The sequence below is a fragment of the Protomyctophum bolini genome (genome assembly GCF_963924005.1).
Source record: "Protomyctophum bolini genome assembly, chromosome: 23".
NCBI lineage: Eukaryota > Metazoa > Chordata > Actinopteri > Myctophiformes > Myctophidae > Protomyctophum > Protomyctophum bolini.
This window is the reverse complement of record NC_137884.1, coordinates 28,599,307-28,615,921: the sequence shown is the minus strand read 5'-3', so window position 1 is coordinate 28,615,921 and position 16,615 is coordinate 28,599,307.

Here is a 16,615-nt window from a genome sequence, read left to right as displayed (position 1 = left end):
ATGCGGCCCCCCACATTCACTTAATGCGGCCCCCGGATGGTAATATCAGAATACTGATTGATTTAAGCTGTTTATACAATTCAAAGTAAAGTAAAGTTGTCAGAGAACATCTTTCAAAGCGACACAGAGACTCTGTGTCACACCCGCTTGTACTGAAGAACTTACAATGTCCATGGCATTTGAAAGGGTACGAGCCCGAGGGAGTAGGAAACAAGGGTGTAGGAAAGGAAACAAGTCTTTTATGGAAGAGAAGGAAGAGGCCCTCATGGGAATGGTATTGATCCAGACGTCGTGTGGGCTTGACTTCCTGTAACTTAGGAAAGGTTAGTAGACGAAGCTTTAGGATGGAAAGCCATTCGATGAGATGTTATATATATAATATATATATATATATATATATATATATATATATATATATATATATATAATGCATTAAGACCCGAGGCCTTTCTGAAAAAGCTATGTTTCTATGTCAGTCGTTCTTCCATTTTTTAAAATACCGGTAGCAGACATACAAGCTCGCAGCGCGCCACTCGGTGGCGTGCTATGAGCTTGTAGATCTGCTATTTTAAAATAGCTAAAGCATGACATAATGCTATAACACCAAAAGGGGTTCCCGCCCCAAAAATGCCTTTCTAAATGCTTATGTTTCTGTATCGGTGGCGTGCAAACTTTTTCATGTCAAGGACCTCCAGAATTATATGTATTATTTTGGCCATGGACCCCCCCCCCTGTGTGTGTGTGTGTGTGTGTGTGTGTGTGTGTGTGCACATTCGTGCGTATAGCTCGCATGTTTGACGTTTGGCTAAGAGGATTTAATGTCTCTCCTCCCGTTTCAGCCCCAAACGGCAATTGATATGAATTATGTTAAAGCGTGCGTGTGTACACACACTTTGTGTACAGTATATACATGAGGGTGTGTTTGCGTGCACACACATGCGCACGTGCGTGCGCGCTGTATTGCAGAAACATGACCGTATGCTGTGCATCTGACACTAATGATGTGGGGGGGGGGTCCTCTGGAATCGACAGATGGAGAGAATGAGAGACGAGGCGAAGGCTTGATGGAAGAGAGAGAGAGAGAGAGAGAGAGAGAGAGAGAGAGAGAGAGAGTTTGAGTGAGAGTGATGCAAAGGCCGAGCAAGAAGAAGAACAGAGGAAATAATTTCTGTCACACATGCAGCCCCAACGGTTCAATACATCCATACTGTCAGTGGCGTGCACAGATATACACTAGGGGGTGCTAGAGCACCCCCTGCCCTTTTGGCAATGTGTTCTTTTCTTAATGTGTAGTATGTGGACCATGGTGACATTGATCAATTCTTGATAAAAACGCTTCTACTATATTATTTAGGTCCCCACAATCTAAAGCTATATGTTTCTATGTCAGTGGTTCTTCGATAAAAAAAATAAGCAGACCTACAAGCTCATAGCGCGCCACTCGGTGGCGTGCTATGAGCTTGAAGATCTGGTGGTCACCTCAGTGACGTCATGTTGTAGTTCGCTGGTCACCTCAGTGACGTCATGTTGTAGTTCGGAGGTCACCTCAGTGACGTCATGTTGTAGTTCGGTGGTCACCCTCAGTGACGTCATGTTGTAGTTCGGTGGTCACCTCAGTGACGTCATGATGTAGTTCGGAGGTCACCTCAGTGACGTCATGCTGTAGTTCGGTGGTCACCTCAGTGACGTCATGTTGTAGTTCGGTGGTCACCTCAGTGACGTCATGTTGTAGTTCGCTGGTCACCTCAGTGACGTCATGTTGTAGTTCGGAGGTCACCTCAGTGACGTCATGTTGTAGTTCGGTGGTCACCTCAGTGACGTCATGCTGTAGTTCGGTGGTCACCTCAGTGACGTCATGTTGTAGTTCGGTGGTCACCTCAGTGACGTCATGTTGTAGTTCGGTGGTCACCTCAGTGACGTCATGTTGTAGTTCGGTGGTCACCTCAGTGACGTCATGCTGTAGTCCGGTGGTCACCTCAGTGACGTCATGCTGTAGTTCGGTGGTCACCTCAGTGACGTCATGTTGTAGTTCGGAGGTCACCTCAGTGACGTCATGCTGTAGTTCGGTGGTCACCTCAGTGACGTCATGTTGTAGTTCGGAGGTCACCTCAGTGACGTCATGTTGTAGTTCGGTGGTCACCTCAGTGACGTCATGCTGTAGTTCGGTGGTCACCTCAGTGACGTCATGTTGTAGTTCGGTGGTCACCTCAGTGACGTCATGCTGTAGTTCGGTGGTCACCCCACCACCGAAAATCCAGACTATGTAGTCTGAGCCTTAACCCGCACCTTCCCAAGGTCCGCTGTCTGTCTGTCTGTCTGTCCCCAAACAAAAAACACTTTCACTTTGTTTTACAGACTCTATACCAATTATATCTCCCCCCAAAGTACACCACCCTCCCCCCCTCCCCCCCCCCCCCACCACCATCGCTGCATGCCGCCACTAATGGGCCACAAATGCCCCCATTAATCCGTGTAATCTGTGAGCTAAAACGCGTCCCTCTTTCTCCTCCTCGGTTTCTCCGGGGAAGAAGAAGAAGGAGAAGAACACCGGGATATGTGCGGCATTGACACTTCCATTGTGACGGGGGGGAAGGTTTCCTGTGTGGTTTAATGGGGGGGATTTCACACAATGGCTGCTATTGACTTGACTGAGATTAACCCATTCAGGCCTGAAGAAAATGTCTTCTCTAAATCCTGACAGTTTTCTGAAATACCCTATGTTTCTAGGCCTACGTACTGTATATCACTCAATATTTCATGTCAAGGACCCCAAAAATGATCTGTAATTGGCCTCCCGAGACCCCCCATCTGAAAATATGATGTTCCAGGGACCCTCCCCCAGAAGCAAAGATTTGAGTTAAAAACGTTCGTTCTGAAAACAATATATTCCCAATTTGAGGCACATTTTCACGATTTTTCTAAAATAGCAGACCTACAAGCTCGTAGCGCGCCACTCGGTGGCGCGCTATGAGCTTGTAGATCTGCTCTTTTTTCAAAAGCTAAATCATAGCGTTGTCTTTAACACACCAAAAGGGGTTCCTTCCTGCCCAGAATGGGTTAATAGGGGAGTGACGGTAAGGGGGGAATGGAGTGACTTTACCGTACATAACAATGGCTGCTATCCGTCAGACAACACGGGAGCCCCAATTGCATGTTTGTATGAATATCATCCATTACATGCACAACAAAGGGGACAGGAACACAGGGGCCACTTTCATCCCTGAACGCTTTCCCCCCCTGGGGGACATAAACACATCCCCTCCTCCTCCCTCCCTCCCTCCCTCCCGCGCCCAAAGAGAAGATGCGTGCCGCGAGCCGCACGGAGCAAAAGGACGACGTCTGTCTGTCGTAGCCGACAGACAGACGGCGGCGCCTTGTCTCACGTGGTGGATTTACGCTGTTGCCACGTCGGTTGTTATCCCATTCTGAACGGGAACCCATGTTGGTGTCAGCATCATGTCGTGCTTTAGCTATTGAAAAATAGCAGACCTACAAGCTCATAGCGCGCCACCGAGTGGCGCGCTACGAGCTTGTAGGTCTGCTATTTTTTGAAAAATCAATTAATCTGATCTCAGGTCAGAATGGGTTCATCAGACCAGTGTGTGTCCAGTGGAAACCGCGTATGAATCTGATCTCAGGTCAGAATGGGTTAAACATGTAGAGGTTCTAATGGATTATAGCTCAGTGTGTTTCTCTTCCCTTTTTAAAGGGACACTGCACCCTTTTTGCTAAAAAATATATGTTAATGGCGTTTAGAAGCTTTAGAACACTTTCCTGGGGGTCTTTATGTGTGTAATAATATGTGGTTTTAGATATTTTATATTGTAGCAGTGAGCACAGTGTCTCTGATGTCATGGACACTGGGCTCACTTCCTTCCTGGACTACAATTCCCATAATACTTTGGTGCACTGCTCCTCCTTGTGGATAGGGGGGAGGTCTGTCTTACTGAGACCACATGTAGTCCATGCAGGAAGGAAGTCGAAATATCGATTTCAATTTAAAATATCGAAATGTAAACGGCAAATATCGTATCGTTTGACGTATATCGTCAATGCAAATAATCGGTATCGAATTGTTTTGCAATGGAAATAATGTAATCAATACTAAGTACTCAATACTATACTTAGTCAATACTAAATACTAATGTATTTAGCCATGTTAAGAAGGAAAAAGATGGGTTTAATTACTTTCCCATTCCATATAGCTCAGTATTTTCTTCTCTCTCTCCACCTCTCTCTCTTTCTCTCCCTCCTATCTTTCTCTCCCCCTTTCCCTCTCTTGCTCCCCATCTCTCTCTCTCTCTTGCTCCCCATCTCTCTCTCTCTCTCTCTCGCTCCCCATCTCTCTCTCTCTCTCTCTCTCTCTCTCTCTCTCGCTCCCCATCTCTCTCTCTCTCTCTCTCTCTCTCTCTCTCTCTCTCTCGCGCGTGCCCACATTACACACGCACACATCCCTCGGTTTGTTTCTGTAATCTATGTATTTTTTTCCAATTTGGTAAATGGTAAATGGTGCATTTATATAGCGCCTTTATCCAAGGCGCTTTACATAGATTGTGCATTACATTCACCCATTCACACACCGATGGCACCGGAAACCATGCAAGGCACCAACCAGCACATCAGGAGCAATTAGGGGTTCAGTGTCTTGCTCAAGGACACTTCGACAGTAACTCTGGGGGAGCCCGGGTTCGAACTGGCAACCTTGCGGTTCCCATCCAGGCACTCTACCCCTGAGCCACCGCCGCCCAGTCATATTTCAGTCATATTTCAGTCATATTTCCAACGCTATGTAGAAGCGGGCGGAGAGAGACATGCAGAGAAGAAGAAGGAAACCTCTCCTGGCGTGGTGAATCTCTCTCTGGGGGTCGCTCGCACGGCGCCACGCGGCACTCCGTTCCGTCTCACTCGCTAGACCAAAACGCCTAAAGTAATTAAAATATCGCAGGAACAAGTGATGTCCTTGAACCTTGAACGCCTCTCCCGGTCCTCCCTCTCTATCTCTCTCTCCGTGTTGCCATGGTGCTTCCAATACAATGCATATACCGCGCCGCCGCGTTCCCTCAGTGGAATGTGGTTTCTTTTATTTTCTTTTATTCTCTTCTTCTCACTTTTCTCTTTCTTTTACAGTAGAGACATCGTTTCATAAATGAATCCCTCAAGAACAGATTCCGAGCTGCGCTGTGCCTGCATCTTATGTCGGCATTCAGTAAACGTGTGTATATACAAAACGGAACACATTCAAAGGGAACCAACGGCACACACACACACACACACACACACACACACACACACACACACACACACACACACACACACACACACACACACACAGGGCACTGTGAACGCTGTGAACACTGTGAACTCAAACCCAATCGCCTAGATAGAGGAAATGTCGACATTTCTCCAGAACAACGTGTTCACCTGTTCATCATTTGAATGTTGACCTATATATTTGATAACCGTTTTAGAAAGCGATAAGTCACGAGAGGTGGTGGTTTTATTAGGACAGCTACGTGTGACGTAGCTGAGGGCCGTATACCTCTAGAATATACTTCTTATATCAGGGGTCTGCAACCTTTTTTACATCACGTGCCATGTTTTCATTGTCGTGACAGTCTGTGTGCCATAATATAATTATGACACCACATCAAAATGTAATATTCCCAACTGATTTTGACCGTCCATCCGTTAGAAATATGTTCTTTCACATCAGGATGTAATGATCATTATACACTCAGATCATGTAGCCCACCTTATGCCCCAGAATCCCTCCCCAGTCATGAGTTAGCTCGGTTTGAATGAATGTACAATTATTATGGCAGGATATAATTTGTAGATGTGAGTGGACTTAATTGAACTGGCCTTTTGGAATATTAAAAAAATAAATTAAATATTCTCCTCTCTCTTTCTCATTAGCAGGCAACAGGCAGCACTAATACTCTCTCTCTCTCTCTCTCTCTGTTTCTGGCAAACAGTGCCCCTACTGGTACTAATAGTCATATACTCGTGCTCATGGCCACATAGGTACATAGGAGGACACGGACATTGCTGTTCCTTGGAGTGGTTGCACCACTCAAAAACTTATCCGTCTCACACTTATGCCAGTGTGTCAGTGACCACCCTGCCGATGTTGGCACCCGGGCCTAAGGTTGCCTACCCCTGTCTTATATGATCACTGTATCTGTGAGGACCCTCTAGAATATATAGTTCTTATATGATCACTGTATCTGTGAGGACCGTACCTCTAGAATATAGTTCTTATATGATCACTGTATCTGTGAGGACCGTACCTCTAGAATATATAGTTCTTATATGATCACTATCTGTGAGGACCGTACCTCTAGAATATATAGTTCTTATATGATCACTGTATCTGTGAGGACCGTACCTCTAGAATATATAGTTCTTATATGATCACTATCTGTGAGGACCGTACCTCTAGAATATATAGTTCTTATATGATCACTGTATCTGTGAGGACCGTACCTCTAGAATTATACTTCTTATATGATCACTGTATCTGTGAGGGCCGTACCTCTAGAATATACTTCTTATATGATCACTGTATCTTTTTTTTGGGGGGGGGGGGGGGGGCTTCCAAACATGTAGTTGCAGGCCATGTGTTACAGTAACAGTCAGAGACACACCATGACGAAGCACTTGGCGACAGTGACAAAACAAAAACGGCGCGAGAGAGAGAGAGAGAGAGACATTTCAGCACCATGGACAGCAGCGCATAGAGAGAGATATATTTCAGCACCATGGACAGCAGCGCAGAGAGAGAGAGATTTCAGCACCATGGACAGCAGCGCAGAGAGAGATATATTTCAGCACCATGGACAGCAGCGCAGAGAGAGATATATTTCAGCACCATGGACAGCAGCGCAGAGAGAGAGAGAGAGAGATTTCAGCACCATGGACAGCAGCGCAGAGAGAGAGAGATTTCAGCACCATGGACAGCAGTGCAGAGAGAGAGAGGCTCATTTCAGCACCATGGACAGCAGCGCAGAGAGAGAGATTTCAGCACCATGGACAGCAGCGCAGAGAGAGATATATTTCAGCACCATGGACAGCAGGGCAGAGAGAGAGAGAGAGAGATTTCAGCACCATGGACAGCAGCGCAGAGAGAGAGAGAGACATTTCAGCACCATGGACAGCAGCGCAGAGAGAGAGAGATTTCAGCACCATGGACAGCAGCGCAGAGAGAGAGAGAGAGAGACATTTCAGCACCATGGACAGCAGCGCAGAGAGAGGTACATTTCAGCACCATGGACAGCAGCGCAGAGAGAGAGAGACATTTCAGCACCATGGACAGCAGCGCAGAGAGAGAGAGATTTCAGCACCATGGACAGCAGCGCAGAGAGAGAGAGAGAGAGAGAGACATTTCAGCACCATGGACAGCAGCGCAGAGAGAGAGAGAGAGAGAGAGAGAGATTTCAGCACCATGGACAGCAGCGCAGAGAGGGAGAGAGAGAGAGAGAGATAGAGAGACATTTCAGCACCATGGACAGCAGCGCAGAGAGAGAGAGAGAGAGACATTTCAGCACCATGGACAGCAGCGCAGAGAGAGAGACATTTCAGCACCATGGACAGCAGCGCAGAGAGGGAGAGAGAGAGAGAGAGAGAGACATTTCAGCACCATGGACAGCAGCGCAGAGAGAGAGAGAGAGAGAGAGAGAGACGTTTCAGCACCATGGACAGCAGCGCAGAGAGAGAGAGGTTTCAGCACCATGGACAGCAGCGCAGAGAGAGAGACATTTCAGCACCATGGACAGCAGCGCAGAGAGAGAGACGTTTCAGCACCATGGACAGCAGCGCAGAGAGAGAGAGAGGGGGGAGAGAGGGGGGGAGGAAGAGAGAGGGGGAGAGAGGGGGAGCAGAGAGAGAATCTAAAGCTACTAATGACCCTACATCACTGATCCATATGGCGGGATATTATTATGCATAATACAACATACTATAACACGCCACTTACCCTCATGTGACCTGATCTGATCTGAGCAGATTCCAACTCAAAGACCCACACAGAAGCATCCGTGCTCCCCCCTCAGTGTCTTCTGTGAGAAGCATCCACGCTCCCCCCTCAGTGTCTTCTATGAGAAGCATCCACGCTCCCCCCTCAGTGTCTTCTGTGAGAAGCATCCGCGCTCCCCCCTCAGTGTCTTCTGTGAGAAGCATCCGCTCTCCCCCCCTCAGTGTCTTCTGTGAGAAGCATCCGTGCTCCCCCCTCAGTGTCTTCTATGAGAAGCATCCGTGCTCCCCCCTCAGTGTCTTCTGTGAGAAGCATCCGTGCTCCCCCTCAGTGTCTTCTGTGAGAAGCATCCGTGCTCCCCCTCAGTGTCTTCTCTGAGAAGCATCCGTGCTCCCCCCTCAGTGTCTTCTCTGAGAAGCATCCGTGCTCCCCTCAGTGTCTTCTGTGAGAAGCATCCGTGCTCCCCCCTCAGTGTCTTCTGTGAGAAGCATCCACGCTCCCCCTCAGTGTCTTCTGTGAGAAGCATCCGCTGTGCTCCCCCTCAGTGTCTTCTATGAGAAGCATCCACGCTCCCCCCTCAGTGTCTTCCATGAAGTGGCTTTAGATTAACACAGAGGCCCTCGGCTGCCATGTGACATGCTGTCGGGCGCCATGACACTCTGCCGGGCACCGGGATATTATGGAGAAAGTCTGCAAATCTCCCGTTAATTCTTGCCTTCGGCAGCCTTTTCCCCTTCCATACAGACCCAAACGCTGATTCATGCTCCGTCACAACAACGACAGCGTCGCATGCACGCCAAAGATTGCCGTGACCTCATGGCGCCCGCGCATGCATGGGACTGCACTTGGCAGCTGCGCTGCTCACACGGTGAGGGGGAGTTAAATGAACGTGGTAAAGCGGTCTCCCCTAGTGCCCGGCCTGCTGTGTCCCATTAACCCATTCTGAACGGGAACCCATTTTGGCGTTAGCATCATGTTATGCTTTAGCTATTGAAAAATAGCAGATCTACAAGCTCATAGCGCGCCACCGAGTGGCGCGCTACGAGCTTGTAGATCTGCTATTTTTTGGAAAATCGAAGAACGACTGACATTTTGAAGTGGAAACCTCGTATGAATCTGATCTCAGGTCAGAATGGGTTAACAGAGGGGGGCGGGCGGCCATCTTCCCCACAGCTGGTGGAAGGTAGCTATTTAAGTACATTTACTTGAGTGCTGTATACTTGAAAGGACGACTTCAACCACTTACAACCTATCTTCATACATTGTTTTCTACTGATTTATTTTTGATTTATTTTATTATTATTATTATAATAATAATAATAATTAGGATACTTCCATCATAGCATGCCAACTTTCCAGGAATATAAAGCCCCATGCAGTTTCTATTAGCTTTGATTCCCAGCAATGATGTCACTGGTAGGCGGCTTTCTGAACTGCCCCCTCCCCCCCCCACCCCCTGAGACACAGACCGAGTAGACATAAATAATGCCAAACAATAGTATATCTAATAGAGCAAATAATGTTAATCAATCGTAACGGTAATAGTGCTCTACTACATCTTAGAGGTCAATATTATCCTTTATTCAAAAATAGCATTATCTATAGAAGCTCACGACACATCGCGTTGTGAAATGGGACATTTGACAGTACTGTATGTATTGTACATTTTAAAATATATATTTCTTTGAGGCTTTGGCCTTTATTCTACACTTTCTACGGAGGGACAGACAGCAGGCTGACAGGAAACGGGGAGAAAGATGGGGGGGGGAGAGTCGAGCAGTGAAGGCCGTCGGGATCGGGAGTCGAACCCGATCCCGCCTGCCCGTACCGCTGAGCCACGGCCCAGGCCCGTATTGTAAATATTTTGATGCCAGTATACTTTTGTTTTGTAGTATTAGTAGAGTATTTATTGCGATTGTCATGGTCTGGCGCCCTACAGACCATGTCTCCATGTCAACCACTCCCACATTACATTCCAACTCTCAGTCCTTGCCACACACCTGCTCACACTCCCTCATTATCCCCACAGTGCCACGCCCCTTTCACACCTGAGGACACTTCTCCAATCATCCTGCTCCCCATAAGACTGGACTCATTCCACACAAACATACATTCTGTTCCTGAGATGTTTACGTGCAGTCCTGTCTTCTTCGTGTGTCTCTGTGAGAGGTTGGTATACTGTTTTGGACATTACTACCTTGGCTTCGTGTAAGGTTGGCTTTTTGAACTGTTTTGCATCCCTGCTTTGAGTGTGAACAGTTTAGCGTTTGTGTCCCTGAGTTCTGCTTGCAACTTGTTGTATTTTTGTGTAAGCCTACCTTTTTTGGAATTAATAAATAGTTTATTTGAACTTCTCTGCTTGTGGCTCGTGGGGGGGGGAGGCCGTATCTGATGAGCCACATCTAATCAAAATGTCAAGAAGGAAATGATATCAAACTCACTCAAATGTCGAATAGAGCCGGGAACGAGTGATCCGAATCTGGAGCGTGCATGCGTGTGTGCATGCATCAGGCGTGTGTGTGTGTGTTACATGTGTTACATGTTTTGTGTGTGTGTGTGTGTGTGTGTGTGCGTGTGTGTGTGCGTGCGTGCGCACACACCATGCAATCCTCCGTGCGCTCCTGCGGCGTGCGTGTGTGTGTGTGTGTGTTCCACCATGCAATCATGAGGCGTGTGTTTGGAGTGTTAGGATGTCAACCAATTTGACGCCGAAGGTCAAGGGTCGGAGTCGATACACGGACACACTCACGACTGTCTCGTCTCGTCTCGTACCCGGTCGTCTGTCGGAACCCGGCCGTCTGTTATCGTCTCATATTTTATTCACACCCCGCTTCCCGTTCCTGTTGAAATGCCAATCATTCCGCCGCGGCGGGGCGTTATCTCCTGCACACAGAGCAGAACGCAGCGTACGGCCGGACGGTGTCAGTGTGAAGGTTGTAACGCATCCATTGAACTTAACCCGTTTTGGGCGGTAAACCCTTTTGGTGTTGATATGCTTTCTTTAGCTATTGAAAAATAGCAGATCTACAAGCTCGTAGCGCGCCACCGAGTGGCTCGCTACGAGCTTGTAGGTCTGCTATACCACTGACACAGAAACATAGCTTTTTCAGAAAACTGTCAGGATGTGTAGAAGAACATTTTTTAGAATCTGATCTCAGGTCAGAATGGGTTAAAAGAGACCTTGTTGTTAGCAGAGTCGTGTGGAGCCAATCTCCACGTCATGGTGCATTAGAATAGGCTCTACTGTACTCTACTGTACTCTACTGTACTGTATATGCACAGCAGCCAATATTGGAAAGAAACCGGGCCTCTTCTGTACTTCCTTCACAGGTGCATGATCTCCTTCACAGGTGCATTTTTCCTATATAGGCATTTCAAAACGTATTTATTTAAAGACCTTTCAAGCGTCGTACGAAGCCAACTCTTAATATTTTGGACCAAAACAAATAATTACAAAGAAGAAAAACAACAAAGAAAGTGTTGTAACCTGCCGTTTTTTTCTACTTTCTAATTCTTTGTTTGTTTGTCATGATTTGTCACGACAAGAGTTGTCTTTGTTCCGCGGCGTATAAACGTCTTTAAATAAATACTTTCTGAAAAGTCTATGAGGGGAAAATGAACAGGGATTTATTTTCCAGGTCTCTCGAGGGGGGGGGGCTGTGACGCTCTATAGTGCTACATCTGTGTGTGTGCGTGTGTGTGCGCGTGTGCGTGTGCGTGCGTGTGCGTGCGTGTGCGTGCGCGTGCGTGCGATTCGTACACAATCAGAGTTATGGGGTCCATAAAGTTTAAGCTTAAACAATTAAACCAAACGGACCCTTACGGCTCCATTTGTGGTTTCATTTGTACACAATCAAGAGTTATTGATGTCCTTATACAATTAAAAAGGGGTTGAGACCACTGGCTGTGTCACACTAAAGGGAACCGGGCCTTGAAAACCTACGTTTTTGCTCTGAGCGTATATTTTTACGTGAGCACAGACGGTCCCGTGGATTTGTTGCGTGCGTGCTCGTTATACGTGCACACGCCCCCCCCCCCCCCCGTGACTCACCAGATCTGGATTCTGTTTAGCTTTTTTTGACGCTTGCGTTGTTGCGCCTCCTCTTCAACAGACCTGTAGCAGACCCTGTCTTTGATCCAGACCTGGAGGAGACCTGTGGTTGATCCAGACCTGGAGGAGAACCTGTCTTTGATCCAGACCCTGGAGGAGAACATGTCTTTGATCCAGACCCTGGAGGAGACCTGGAGGAAGGTCCAGACCCTGGAGGAGACCTGTGGTTGATCCAGACCTGGAGGAGACCTGGAGGAAGGTCCAGACCCTGGAGGAGACCTGGAGGAAGGTCCAGACGCTGGAGGAGACCTGTGGTTGATCCAGACCTGGAGGAGACCTGGAGGAAGGTCCAGACCCTGGAGGAGACCTGTGGTTGATCCAGACCTGGAGGAGACCTGGAGGAAGGTCCAGACCCTGGAGGAGACCTGGAGGAAGGTCCAGACCCTGGAGGAGACCTGTGGTTGATCCAGACATGTGGTTGATCCAGACCTGTGGTTGATCCAGACCTGTGGTTGATCCAGACCTGTGGTTGATCCAGACCTGGAGGAGACTGTTAATGAAATCTTTCGGTGAGCACTTTATAACACAGTTAAACAACATAATGAGACAGACACAATTCCATTGGAATAAATGTATTCTATAATACGGAGCCAGCAATGAAGCGTTGCAATGGAACAACGTTGCAACACATCTTAGTCAGACTTAAATCTTAAATACAATCCTATAGAGCACCGAAGTCCTGACGTAATTCGCTCATCCCGACGATTCCCCTGGTTCGCGGAAGTAATTTCTCTATGGAGAATAACATGGGGTGATCTTAATATCGTCTACTATAAGCGTTGTGGTCCAAAAATAAACAAGCTGTCTCGGCGTTATTGTCAGGGAGGTGTCTCTGTATCGTTATATTGTCAGGGAGGTGTCTCTGTATCGTTATATTGTTAGGGAGGTGTCTCTGTATCGTTTGCGACAGTCAGTCACTCATATAATGATACAGTCTGCTTCTAGCGAAGATCTAACTAATTCAGCAGCAGTAACATTAGCGTTTTCTCTCAGTCAGTTGATTCTTCATATCCATATGAGTGAAGCGGCCGGGGTGACATGTTTATTTTCCAAACACAGTTGTTATATGAGGCGATCTAAAAATCGCCTCAATGGGGAATTTCACCAATGCCCGACACAAAGCTACAAATGCTGAAAAGAAAAGTTGCGGTGACTTTTCTTGTTGAGATTGGCGACATTGTATCACTGTAAATCCCTGGAACATGTGACACATTTAAAACATAAACACCAGTGTGTAATAATAAAGTGCCAAGTGTTTATTAATGGTCATAAAATACAGTAGAACACGAGTTCACTCAAACACGTTTATGTGTTTAAAAAGTGTTTTACGGGCGATTAAACATGTTCTTCTGTTTATAATCTAAACACTGTGACACGTTTAAAAAGTGTTACAAATAAGTGTTTATAACCTAAACGCTTGGGTTTGCATTAGGCTTCGTCTAGAGTCTAGACTATATAATAATCCCATTTGTTTCTCAAATAATATGACCTTTACAAATGACTGCGCTCACTATTATGAGTAATGCTTAACTTAGAGGCTCAGTGAGCGACACCATCGCACAACATAAATCATCGGCGCGTTGTCTTCAGTCTTCATGCAGGCCTGAGACATCTTCCGGAAATCTAATTTGAATCGCATTCATCAAACCCACCGATATAGGAATATAATAAATAAATAAAATAACACATAATAATAATACAATTAATTAATAAAATGGCCGGTCTGTACCCCACACAAGCTCACCACCCGTCATATACTGTGACACATTGGGAGATTGTGGATTGGATCATTTTCACTGGGATTCATTGTGTTTAACCCATTTTGGGTGCAGGAACCCCTTTTGGTCTTGGCATCATGCTATGCTTTAGCTATTGAAAAATAGCAGATCTACAAGCTCGTAGCGCGCCACCGAGTGGCGCGCTACGAGCTTGTATAGGTCTGCTATTTTTGAAAAAATCGAAGAACGACTGACATATAGAAACATAGCTTTTTGCGGTATAAAATGCGGTATAAAAGCCAGTGTTTATTAATTATTACCATTCACCACCACTGCTCCATACAGTATGTACAGTATGCACTAAGCTGTGGCATTCATTCCACCGTACAGTCCCCAATCCACCGTGGTCATAAAAAGCTCCCCAGAGCCCCGGCTCTCCTAATATACTTTATAATAATACTTTATGAGCCATTATTACCATGTCACTTTATCTGCAAAAGTTTTAGTGGGGGGTTCAGTCTCTTTATCCGTGCCATTATTATCAGGCACAACTCAAATATCGGCCTTCCTTCCTTCCTTCCTGCCTGCATGCATGCATGCCTGCTCCCTCATCCATTCTTATCTCCAGTGCTACGCCAATTCAGCCCTTCACATAGTGAGATATATATATATATATATAAATAAACCTCTTATACTGTTCATAAGTAACATGCAGTAAAAACTATGCAGTATATAAGATATACACAGATACAGTAGAACGTACTCTTTCTTCTCTAGTACAGTACTCAAGTAAATGTACTGTGGCTTACTTCATTACTGTACACCATACTGTATGTCCATATTCTGGCGATTCGGCGAGTTCTGAACTTGTATCAACTCATGGACACACAGCGCCACACCATCAACTCCAACTCCGGGACCGGCCCACACGTGTGTCATCTGCGGGCCGAGTCTGCTTCACACGTGCTGCAGTCTTCTCAGCCTCAGCAGAAGCTTTCGTCAATAATGAATAATGAATTGCTCAAAGCGCTTTACAACGGTTCATTCATTCATACATTGGGAGGTGAATCTTTACAATGGTTCATTCATTCATACATTGGGAGGTGAATCTTTACAACGGTTCATTCATTCATACATTGGGAGGTGAATCTTCACAACGGTTCATTCATTCATACATTGGGAGGTGAATCTTCACAACGGTTCATTCATTCATACATTGGGAGGTGAAGGTTCATTCATTCATACATTGGGAGGTGAAGGTTCATTCATTCATACATTGGGAGGTGAAGGTTCATTCATTCATACATTGGGAGGTGAAGGTTCATTCATTCATACATTGGGAGGTGAAGGTTCATTCATTCATACATTGGGAGGTGAAGGTTCATTCATTCATACATTGGGAGGTGAAGCGGCGAACGTCCTCACTTCCCACATCCACACACCGACGGTGGCGAGTTCACACCAACCAACTCATTGGAGGCAGTGTAGGGTTCAGCGTCTTGCCCAAGGACACTTCGATATGTGCAATATGTATATGTGCGATATGTACAGCACAGCTTTTCGCTGTGCTGTACTTGTACTGTACATTGACAATAAATTGAATCTCTCTATGTGGACAGGAGGAGGAGGAGGAGCCGGGATTTCGAACCGCCGACCCACGGATCATTGGACGACCTGCTCTACCTCCTGAGCCACAGACCATAACTGTCTCCCAGGCACAAGATATCCATCCATGGTCTTTTTCCGAGACTGCGATGCCGAAGGATGGTCGCCAAAAATACTTATACTGTGTAAGTGCAGCACTCTCTAGTACACGTCTCCATAAATCACCTTGAGGACTATTTACTCAAGTTGTCACTCAGGCTGCCTTTGTTGTATATCCTCTATAGCTCCGGCTGAGGGAGATCTTTACAGAATATATATTCTGCTTTTCTTTCTTTAACCCATTCTGACCTGAGATCAGATTCATACGAGGTTTCCACTAGGACACACACTGGTCTGATTATAACCCATTCTGACCTGAGATCAGATTCTAAAAAAATGTCAGTCGTTCTTCGATTTTTCAAAAATAGCAGACCTACAAGCTCGTAGCGCGCCACTCGGTGGCGCGCTATGAGCTTGTAGATCTGCTATTTTTCAATAGCTAAAGCATAACATGATGCTATAACACCAACATGGGTTCCCGTTCAGAATGGGTTAACATCTTCCTTTTGTATAAGAAGAAGCCCAGTCTCTGCTGCTGCGCGGCGAGAATCTGAATAGGGAGTTTTATTCAACCTGAACTTATGGCTGAATAGAGTCTATCCTCCACGCACGCCCTGAAGGTCGTCTTTCAAACTATACGTACGTCACGGCAAACAAAGCCAAAACTCACTTCCTGTGTGTTTCGACCACGGCGACTTCTAGAGGGCTATTCATAGTCTGGATTTTCGGTGGTGAGGTGACCACCTCTCCGGTGGTGAGCTGACGACCGGAGCTGAAATAACATTGAGCGGTGGTGAATAAAAACAGAGAGAAGGGCTGGGGCGGTGGTCATGTTGTAGTTCGGTGGTCACCTCACCACCGAAAATCCAGACTATGTATGAGCCTTAACTCGTATCCAATTCTCCCCACAATTACAATTTACAATTTAGGCATTTAGCAGACGCTCTTAATCCAGAGCGATTTACATTAAGCAGGAACAAAAAAGCATGGGAATACATAAAATAAAAGCATTTATCATGAAACATGCGTAAGCTAAGAAAGTAACAGTGGAATATCTATATAATGAAACTATACATACAAATACTACTATGCTATAGTATATAATATAGT